The following is a 9,079-nucleotide window of genomic DNA, read 5'->3' as shown; positions in this document are numbered from 1 at the left end:
GTACAGACCACACATTTCAGACAAATGAAGAGAGGATTTCAGGAATGTGTTATAGCTTTTCTGTTATGTTAACCAATATTGGCGAAGTTACATGCTGTCCTGAGATGTTGACAAATAAATGCATTCTGACAGACGCCGACAATGGACACAGCTGGTCAGTTGTGAGGTGAATGTTTGCTACGTCAGTACTTATTCCAGTAAATGTGTTTCCATCTCGCCTTCGACGCATTAACTCTTTATTGGAAATATCAAAAAAACAATTAGAAATTGCACAATTGAACAAAAATCTTGTCATTTTCAAAGATACTTCAAAATCTGCATAGAAAAACATAAATGGAAGCATGGTTATGGTTATCGCCATAAAAACTAGCCAAGTCACTCCTACCCACACCACCTCAGGTGTATCCTTCATATGTGTACTTGGTACCAGATCCCATTGAGCCAAAAGTCACCAATCAGTTTTGTAATTACTATGTCAGACCTGCTGTGTTACGTCAAAGACACACAGGTAAACAGAGGCAAACCTGTCATCTGTTCACCTTATGGAAATACCAAAAACAATCTCAAAATTGAAAAATAGAAAAAGTTATTTTGAATTTTGTCATTTCCATCGATACTTCAAGGTAAGGAATTGGATCCACTGCCAAGGGAGGCTTCAGGACATGGATAATAATAACATAATCATTTCTGTCTTGTTATGTCTGATGGGAGGCTGATCAAGACATATTCCATGGATCTAAATGTAAATGAAGGGAATATTGTGGGAACATTTAGAGAGAACATCATAGTGCTGAACATGAACAATCCTCAACTTCAGTGATTCTTTGAACCAAATGTCTGCTGATGGTTTTGTGGGTTTGGAGCCAACTGAGGCTAAATGGACATCTGCTGAGATGACAGCTCTGTGTGAGACAGGCAGCCGCCTGGTCGCCCTGGGAACCAACCTCTCAAAGCTTCCTGTCCGTTTTAAACCTGTTCTTCCACGCAGTTGGCTATCGGGCACAAATAGTCCTTCTGCTCCTGTTTGTCAAACATTTTATACCTCTTGCTGAAATATTTCAGGAGCTCAGATTCTTCATAGATTCCATCCTCCACCCTCCCAGACATCCCATCTGGGAGGTTCATCCCTTACCTCTTCCTTTTCATTCCTCATCTTATTCCCACACTTCCTCCTTCTTCCATTCCGCCTCTATCCATCCTCGTTTTCTCCCTCCCCCCCGACCTAAATGAGAGGATATAGAGAGGCGAGACCTCTTGTCGGCGGTGGGAAAAAAGGGAGAGACCATCAAGGCGCAGACAGAGGGATGAAGCGAAAGTATAGGTTAGTAGGTAGCAGTATAGGCCTGTTCCATCCTGCCTCCCCCTCTTCTCATGCTCTGCATCCCCTCTGCCCCCCATTCACTGTGCCAGGGTGGTATGAACTGCTGGATTACAAAACAGCCCTCCCATGTGTCTGCCTGTTCTCTGTGCCAGCCGAGAGACAAGCAATACCATGCTCCCGGAGCGCTGCTGAGGCTGAGGGGTGGGAGGGAGGGAGGGAGGGAAGAAAGATGGAGAAAGTGAAGCAAAGAGTGAGAGAAGCAGAACCAAGAAAGTGGGAGTTCAGAGAAATCAGATGAGCAGGGATGAAGGGACAGGAAGACATGGGATGGGTAGACAAAAGATGTAGAGAAATGAAGAGAGAGAGAGAGAGGGAGGGAAAGAAGAAGGGAGGTTGGAGCGATGGCAGATGAAAGCTTTGGGAAGAGCGAAGCACTGAGCAGCATCAACCAGCGCTGTGAGAGCATGTTGAGCCTGCAGGGACAGCCGGGGGGTAAGTCTCACATCACTCAGCTAAACATGCAACACTCACAGCTGCCTGCCTGCCTTTCTCTTCATCTCCGTCCCGTCCTGGGAGGCCAGGAGGAAAACTTTCACACGCAGTCTGAAATTAGAGACAGGTCTTAAAGCTGCAGGTCAAAAACTCAGAATCACCCGTTTACCTGGGCTGCTACATTATTTTCTTTTCCTCACGCTTCCACCCAGGACAGCAGTATTCTAAAAAGGTAATATGAGCGAAAGAGACAGCTCAGGAGCAGAGTCATCAGGGGATGCAGATGATGGCATGGAGAACAGAGAAGGAAGCCCTGTTTCCTGGAATCAATTTCAAATGTCTGACAGGCTGTCAGGAAATCATTATGCAACCTGCAGACACAGAGACAAGCTTTAAGAAACGGCATGCATGTGTGTCGAGCCGCTGCTTCTGCACACGCATTCCTGCAGCGCACAATCAGCCCTTCTCTTCGCTGTGCACACTCCACTCAGCTCTGAAACAGGCGAAGCCACTGGGCACTAAACTGGGTTAACGTTGCTATTCAAACTATTTTTCTATCTTGAGTTTTTTCCTTCGGCCTGCAGCAGGACAGAATCTCCATTCGCTGGGTGGGTGTGTGGAGCCAATCAGTTCTTGTTTCTGGAGGTGAGGGGTCACTTGTGGAGGGTGAAGTGGGCTTTATTGTGTAAAGGAGAATCGCTTCCTGTGATTCCTCTGCATTAGCCCCCAGCAGTGAAGGGGGGTGGGGAGGTGAGGGGGGTTCAGCCAGGCTGGCTCCGCTGCAGCCGTGTTAGCTCCATTACAGGCCTCCGGAGGACGGCTGGGTGCCAGAGGTCGTCATGGTGAAGGGGGTGGCGGTGGGTCGTCATGGTAAGTAGTTGTCATGGAGACTGTGGATGTGGGTGGGGACCCCTGTAAACGGGGCTCACCTGGTGGAGTCCAGATGCTGGTGGTGACAGGGTGAATAAGGCGGGGTCGGATTGATCTGTGGGAGTCAGAGTTCTGCTTCTGTCTGACCTCAGTGTTCACAGCTCACACTGACTCCTGGTTAACCCTTTAACACTGACACTAGAAAAAAAACAGAAATTAGTCAAAAATGTCCACACAAACTTTTGTTTTTGACAAAATCTCTACTCATCAATATTTTTGCACTATTTCATGTACATTATATCTTCACCTTCCTAAAATAATGGTCCAAGTAATTTTTTGTCAAAAGTTATTTAGGCAACAAGAACAGCAGCAAACCCCCCACCCCTAAAAAACAACATTTTTGACAACAAAAATAACGGCCTTATTATTTTAAGGAGGTGACAATATTGATAATTATTTATCATTTCTCATATCACTCTATTAAATACTTATGAAAAAACGTCATCATTTATTTTGCTTTCTGTAATCACTCAATGATAATTGTGTTTCTCAAACGATGTGAACATATCTGGATAAAACTGGCACTGCCCAACTGTAGTACTTAGGTCCTCCAGCAGGGGGCACAAGGCCAGTGTATGATGTGATGCAGGAGATTTTGAAGGAAAAGAGCGACTTTGTTAAAGAGGAAGAGATGTCAGATGAACACGTATCGAAGCCCTTTCATTAACTTTAGTAGAAACCTCTGACAGACAGTTTAACAATAGTTTTGTTTGAGTATCTGATGGTGGAGCTGGGGGGGTGGAGGAAGTGTGGGGGGAGGGGGGAGCAGGCAGATGGTGCAAATCCTGAAACTTCACCATTTATTGAACTGGTTTCCTTTTCACAAACTTCTTATTTGCCTTGAATTTGCCTGGAGAGTCTGGCACTGCGCTGCGTAAGAAAGCCAATCCATCCAAATGCATCGCTTTACACACATGAATGTAAATATAATTTCTTCATCTATTGTTCAGCCTTTATCATAGTCAGATCACCGTAGGCCCCCTCTTCCCCCTCCCCTCCAACAGCGTCTTTTATCTGAGCTAATAATGGCCCCCGGCGCTGATAGCGACCCTTCTCCAGTTTTGTATACTTTTGTGGCATGAAGCCTCTGAGCTCTCACATGTGCTGGCAAGCAGAAGATCATTTGAAAAGCACAAAGCCGTAACAGTACGCTGCTGAGTAATGCAACCCCCACCCTCTCTCTGCAGTTCGGCCATTAAAAGCGGTTTGATGGCTCACCTGGACTCTGGGAACATGAGAGGCTGTCAGCATTAAGAAAACCCCAGAATGATTTGAGGATGAGCCGTGATTGAAATGGAGGACAAGGATCGCCACCGATTGAATTAGTTCTGTCTGATCAGCAGTAATTCAATGTGCTGGTCTGAACGGTTGCTCATCCGTCTCATGTATCCATGAGGCGGAGAGGCGCCACCCGCATCAGGCCGCCTGCACCGGGTATCTGCAGAGAGAACGCAGCAGCTCCACCATGCCCAGAGCTGCTGCGTGTGTTTCATACCACGACGCTCACTGCTTGTCTATTTGCCTTTAAAACAGAATCCAACAGCGTGCGGCTGTAGGGCCGGGGCCTGTAAGGGCCTCTGGGTGTGGCTTTGGACTGAGGAAACGCAGTTCATACAAATCAGGTGCGTTGAAACTGGAATTGTAACAGAGACAATGTATTTAATTTTAGTCATTTTGCTATTCTCTAGCTTTGTTGCTTCTTAAGGATCCCTAGACTCATTCAGTGTGATCATTGAGGCGAGTCACTCAGATGTACAGAGGCTTTGACTTTACATTTACCGTCCACCACAGTTTCTGATAATATCTGCATAAATATATTGCTTTGCATGTTTTTGTCTTTGATTTAAACCTATCTGCTAATAATTTTCTTTATATCAAAGCTGTAGTATGTAATTTTCATTTTCTATTTTATTGTTTTTCTGGAATGTAACTTTTGTAAAAGAAAATATATGCATTTCACATATTTGTTTAAACTTTTACTATGTCGTAACAGACTGATATGAGAAAGATAATCTGTGAACAAATCAAGCTCCTCCCCCTTCTCCCCAACTAGAAACAACCAATCAGATCCAGGAGGCGGGGCTTAGCACTGCCAATCATGGTCATGCGTGCACCAGTGACGTGCAGTCAGGTGAGGCAGAGCCTCACCTATCGTCATGGAAAAATAATATATATTAATAAAATCATTTATATTGCTATTTTCATCCTGTACTTTGTACTATAAAGTACCTATTTTTTTACATAGCTCAACCAATTCTGATGGTATTTTCTTCAAAATCGCTGGATTTTCGCATTTTCCCATTCAAATGCTCAGAACCGAAGCCGGTGAGGCAGCAGTGAGCTGAGCCTCACCTGGGATTGCGCAAAGTCTCGCTAAATGCACTAGCTGCCATTCTATGGGAGCATGTTCGTCCTGTCTGTACGCCGGAAATAAAATGGTCTCTTGCCTCATGGCAGGGGGCGCTCATGATCCCAGATATTGTGACTGCACAACTGCAGAGTAAGACACAGTGAGCTAGCCATGGAGCTAGCCATACAGTAAATAAGTAAAATACAGCGATATATTTGTTTTCTCCTCTCTTTCGACGTCACCATGAAAGACTACATTTCTACACTTAAACTGTTTTCTAAAGTGGATTTTCATTTGAAGCAGGAGATAATAACTAAAGCAAGACCAACACCGGAGCTGAAAGTTTTGCTTCGAGACAGTGATGATTCATAAACGGAGTAGAAAAGACATGCAGAGGATAGACTTGGCTTTGGATGAACGGATATTTTTGTGCAGAATTAGCGGTGCATGGATTTCATTGATAAGTAAAGGTAAGAGAGCAATAAGATGTTTTTGTTTAGTTTTTTAATGAAATGTGCGTTTTGTGGGCTACAGTTTGTATGTCTAATTCAGTAAAGTAGAAGCTGTAGCTAATCTAGTTTTTTTGGTGTTAAATCCTAAAACATGAAGTGGCATTGTTGTCAGTTGCTATGGCAACGACAACAAAAAAATAAAAATAACGAAAAATAATCCCACCCCAGAATGTGCTAATGGTGGAGAAGGAACTTACCTTTACAGGAAAACTGCTTCTCCGCCGTCATCGGTGGCCATACTTATTAGCTTGAGCATTCAGGGTGGGAGGTTGTAAGCAACGGACACACGGCCATGATTGACAGTGCTAAGCCCCGCCTCTTGGCTCTGATTGGTCGTTTTTGGTCAGGAGCAGCGCATTTCTTCGGGGAGGAGGTGGAAGAGAGATCTTTTCACAGATTATCTGTCTCATAAACTATTATGACATAGTGAAAAATAAGACAAACATGTAAATATATATATATATATATATATATATATATATATATATATATATATATATATATATATATATATATATATCTCGCCCATTTCGAGAGATAGATATGGGCGAGAGATAGATGGTAATGGCGAACCAACCGGACATGGTGGTGGTGGATAAAGAACAGAGCAAAGCCGTTGTGGTGGATGTAGCAATACCAAGTGACCACAACATCAGGAAAAAGGAACATGAGAAACTGGAGAAATACCAGGGCCTCAGAGAGGAACTGGAGAAGGCCTGGAAGGTGAAGACCACAGTGGTGCCTGTGGTCATCGGGGCCCTCGGGGCAGTCACCCCCAAACTGGAGCAGTGGCTCAAACAGATCCCAGGAACAACATCAGACATCTCAGTCCAGAAATGTGCAGTTCTAGGCACAGCCAAGATACTGCAGAACCCTCAAGCTCCCAGGCCTCTGGTAGAGGACCCGAGCTCAGAGGATGAAAGAGACCACCCGCGAAGGGTGAGAAGGGAATTTTTATATATATATATATATATATATATATATATATATATATATATAAAAGATCTTGTCCGGCCATATATATTTTCACAGAATGTCCTTAAATTTAAAGGACATTTTGTGATGCACCAAATAATGTATTTGTATATATATTCAAAATATATATTTTAAATATAAATGTATTTATTGATTTTACTTGATGACAATCCCATTTCTTTAAAGAAAATATCCTTTTAATTATTTTAATTATTATTGTAATTATTACACCTGACCACTGTTCTATCTTTAAATACTGAAATAAGATACAAACATAAACTCTCATTTATTATTTATATTTTATCATTTAAAATGAATTAAAATTGTTTATTTCAACCATCTTAATTGTTGAAATTAAACAATTTCAACATGTTGACAGACATATCTGAAAGTACTAGAAATTAAATATATAAGTGCATTTCTTTAATTATTTCACATATATTTGTTAAGTTTAACCCTTGACCCTTGGAAAATACAATGGAAGAATATCATGCGGGCGTTCCTCTGCGCGTTAAAGGGTTTTAAAGACAGCTTTATCATAATGGTAAGAAATAAATACTTTAATATATTTACTTATTTTACTCCTAATCATAGTACTACTTGTAAGGAATGATTAAAAAAATAATTAATTTAATTTATATCTTTACTTTATCCTAGTGAAAGCCCAATCTTCAGGTGATAAAAAATATGTATTAAATGTTTTTATTTATTTTACATCTGTAAACAGATCTGTCTTTGAAAAAAATACATGACTTTCTTCAAAGGAAAAAATAATCTGACATGGATTAGGACATTTTTTGTACATTCAACTTTTTAAACTTGTGTAAAAAGAAAATATGGAGGTAAACAAAACAACCTTTTTCTACAGCAATGAGTTTTATTGTAATGTGACAGTTTTTTTTTTTAAGTATTTTGTTTTATTCCAGGATGCAGAGAGAAAAATGATCAGAGAAAATAAAAGAATATTTTTGGTTAAGAAAATATCTGCAAACTGTGAGTTTGGCCTGTAAAAACAGATATGGCATTTGTCTCCAAAAGTTAATAAGCAGTTTGAAATAACATCGTGGTAATAAAAACATTTTCAGGTGGAACATTGCTGCAGCATTTAATATATGCAGGGACGGTAACACCACAGAGCTGATAGCTGCTCCTATTCAGCTGAAATCTGAGTCCCACATGGGAACATGTTCACTCCGTCAAACATGTGTTTCTAAACCTCTGCTGATCACAGAAAGGACACTGCAATTGGTTTTCGTTCTAAGCAACAATAAAGACATTTAGATAGATTTTAATCCCATAGACCAGGGGTGTCAAACTCATTTTGGTTTAGGGGCCACATACAGCTTAATCTGATCTGCAAGGGGCCACACAAGTAAACTAATTGCAAGATTAAATAGAACCAATAAAAGTGGACTTGTTGTTGATTTTTATATTAAACGAATTTCACTTTTACAAAATATATTATGAATAATCTCAGTTTTTAAGAAAGGTATCTGCAATTTCAACAATACTTTTACTCAGTTAAGCATTTATTTAAGTGCATTATGCATAAGAACTGATCTCAGTGATTGTGCAATGTTGCAAAACATTTATTCAGTTTTTGGAACTTAAAAACACTGTCCTGCATCACAAAATACAACAGACAAAAATTAATAAAAGATTTAAAATCAATTTTCAACATCTGGGAAGCAATTTGAACAAATTATCTGGCTTCACACATTTGAAATCTTAAGTGTCAGCTGTTTTAAACAGACATTTGATTAAGTACATTTGTTGATGCATAAAATGCATACATATAGAAAAACTTGCATACATAACATATACATGTTATGTATGCAAGTTTTCATATTTCTCGTGCATGTTAGCATGCACGAGAAATATGAGGTTGCCAGGGCCAAAATAAAAAGCTGGTAAAGCATAGAATCGAACTTGTTTACAGAACCTGATGCTCAGTGCTGCCATCTGCTGTTAGTTCCGCTGCAGTGTTGCATCATGTTGTGTGCTCTGAATAAAACACAGCGCCCCTCGTGGACAGTATAGGAACTGCGGATTTTCAATTAAACGAAGTATATGTTTTTTCATGAATAATGATAATGCATTTAGCCCCCGGGCCGGACTAAATCGTTCGACACCCCTGCATAGACTATGTGACTCTTTCCTTGCTATATTGCCAAAAGTATTGGCTCACATATGAGCCTTGACTCACATATGAGCTTAAGTGACATTCCATTCCAAATCCGTAGGATCCAATTTGACGTTGGTCCATCCTCTGCAGCTGGAACAGTTTAAACTCTTTTGTGAAGTCTGTCCACAAGGTTTAGAAGTGTTTATTGGGATTTTTGACCATTCTTCCAGGAGCACATTTGTGAGGTCACAAATGGATTGAGGATGGAGGATGAGAAGGCCTGACTCTCAGTCTCTGCTCTAATTCATCCCAAAGGTTTTCTATCTGGTTTAGTTCAGGACTGTGTGCATGTCAGTCAAGTTCATCCACACCAG

At 41.0% G+C, this 9,079-nt stretch overlaps 1 long non-coding RNA gene across 1 annotated transcript; it reads right to left on the bottom strand.

Moving 5' to 3' along the window:
• Positions 1 to 214: 214 nt before the first annotated feature.
• On the bottom strand, positions 215 to 5,915 carry LOC148158504 (uncharacterized). The gene is made up of 2 exons (XR_015763133.1): positions 5,803 to 5,915; positions 215 to 2,881 (listed from the first exon to the last, which is right to left on the bottom strand). It is a non-coding gene; the product is annotated as an uncharacterized LOC148158504 (long non-coding RNA).
• Between the last annotated feature and the right edge of the window lie 3,164 nt (positions 5,916 to 9,079).

Source organism: Poecilia mexicana, unplaced genomic scaffold (assembly GCF_051168715.1).
Source record: "Poecilia mexicana isolate PSO_F unplaced genomic scaffold, ASM5116871v1 scaffold_6, whole genome shotgun sequence".
In the NCBI taxonomy this organism is placed as follows: Eukaryota; Metazoa; Chordata; class Actinopteri; order Cyprinodontiformes; family Poeciliidae; genus Poecilia; species Poecilia mexicana.
Note: the sequence above shows the minus strand (reverse complement) of the source record. Positions and strands in the feature narration are given on the sequence as shown.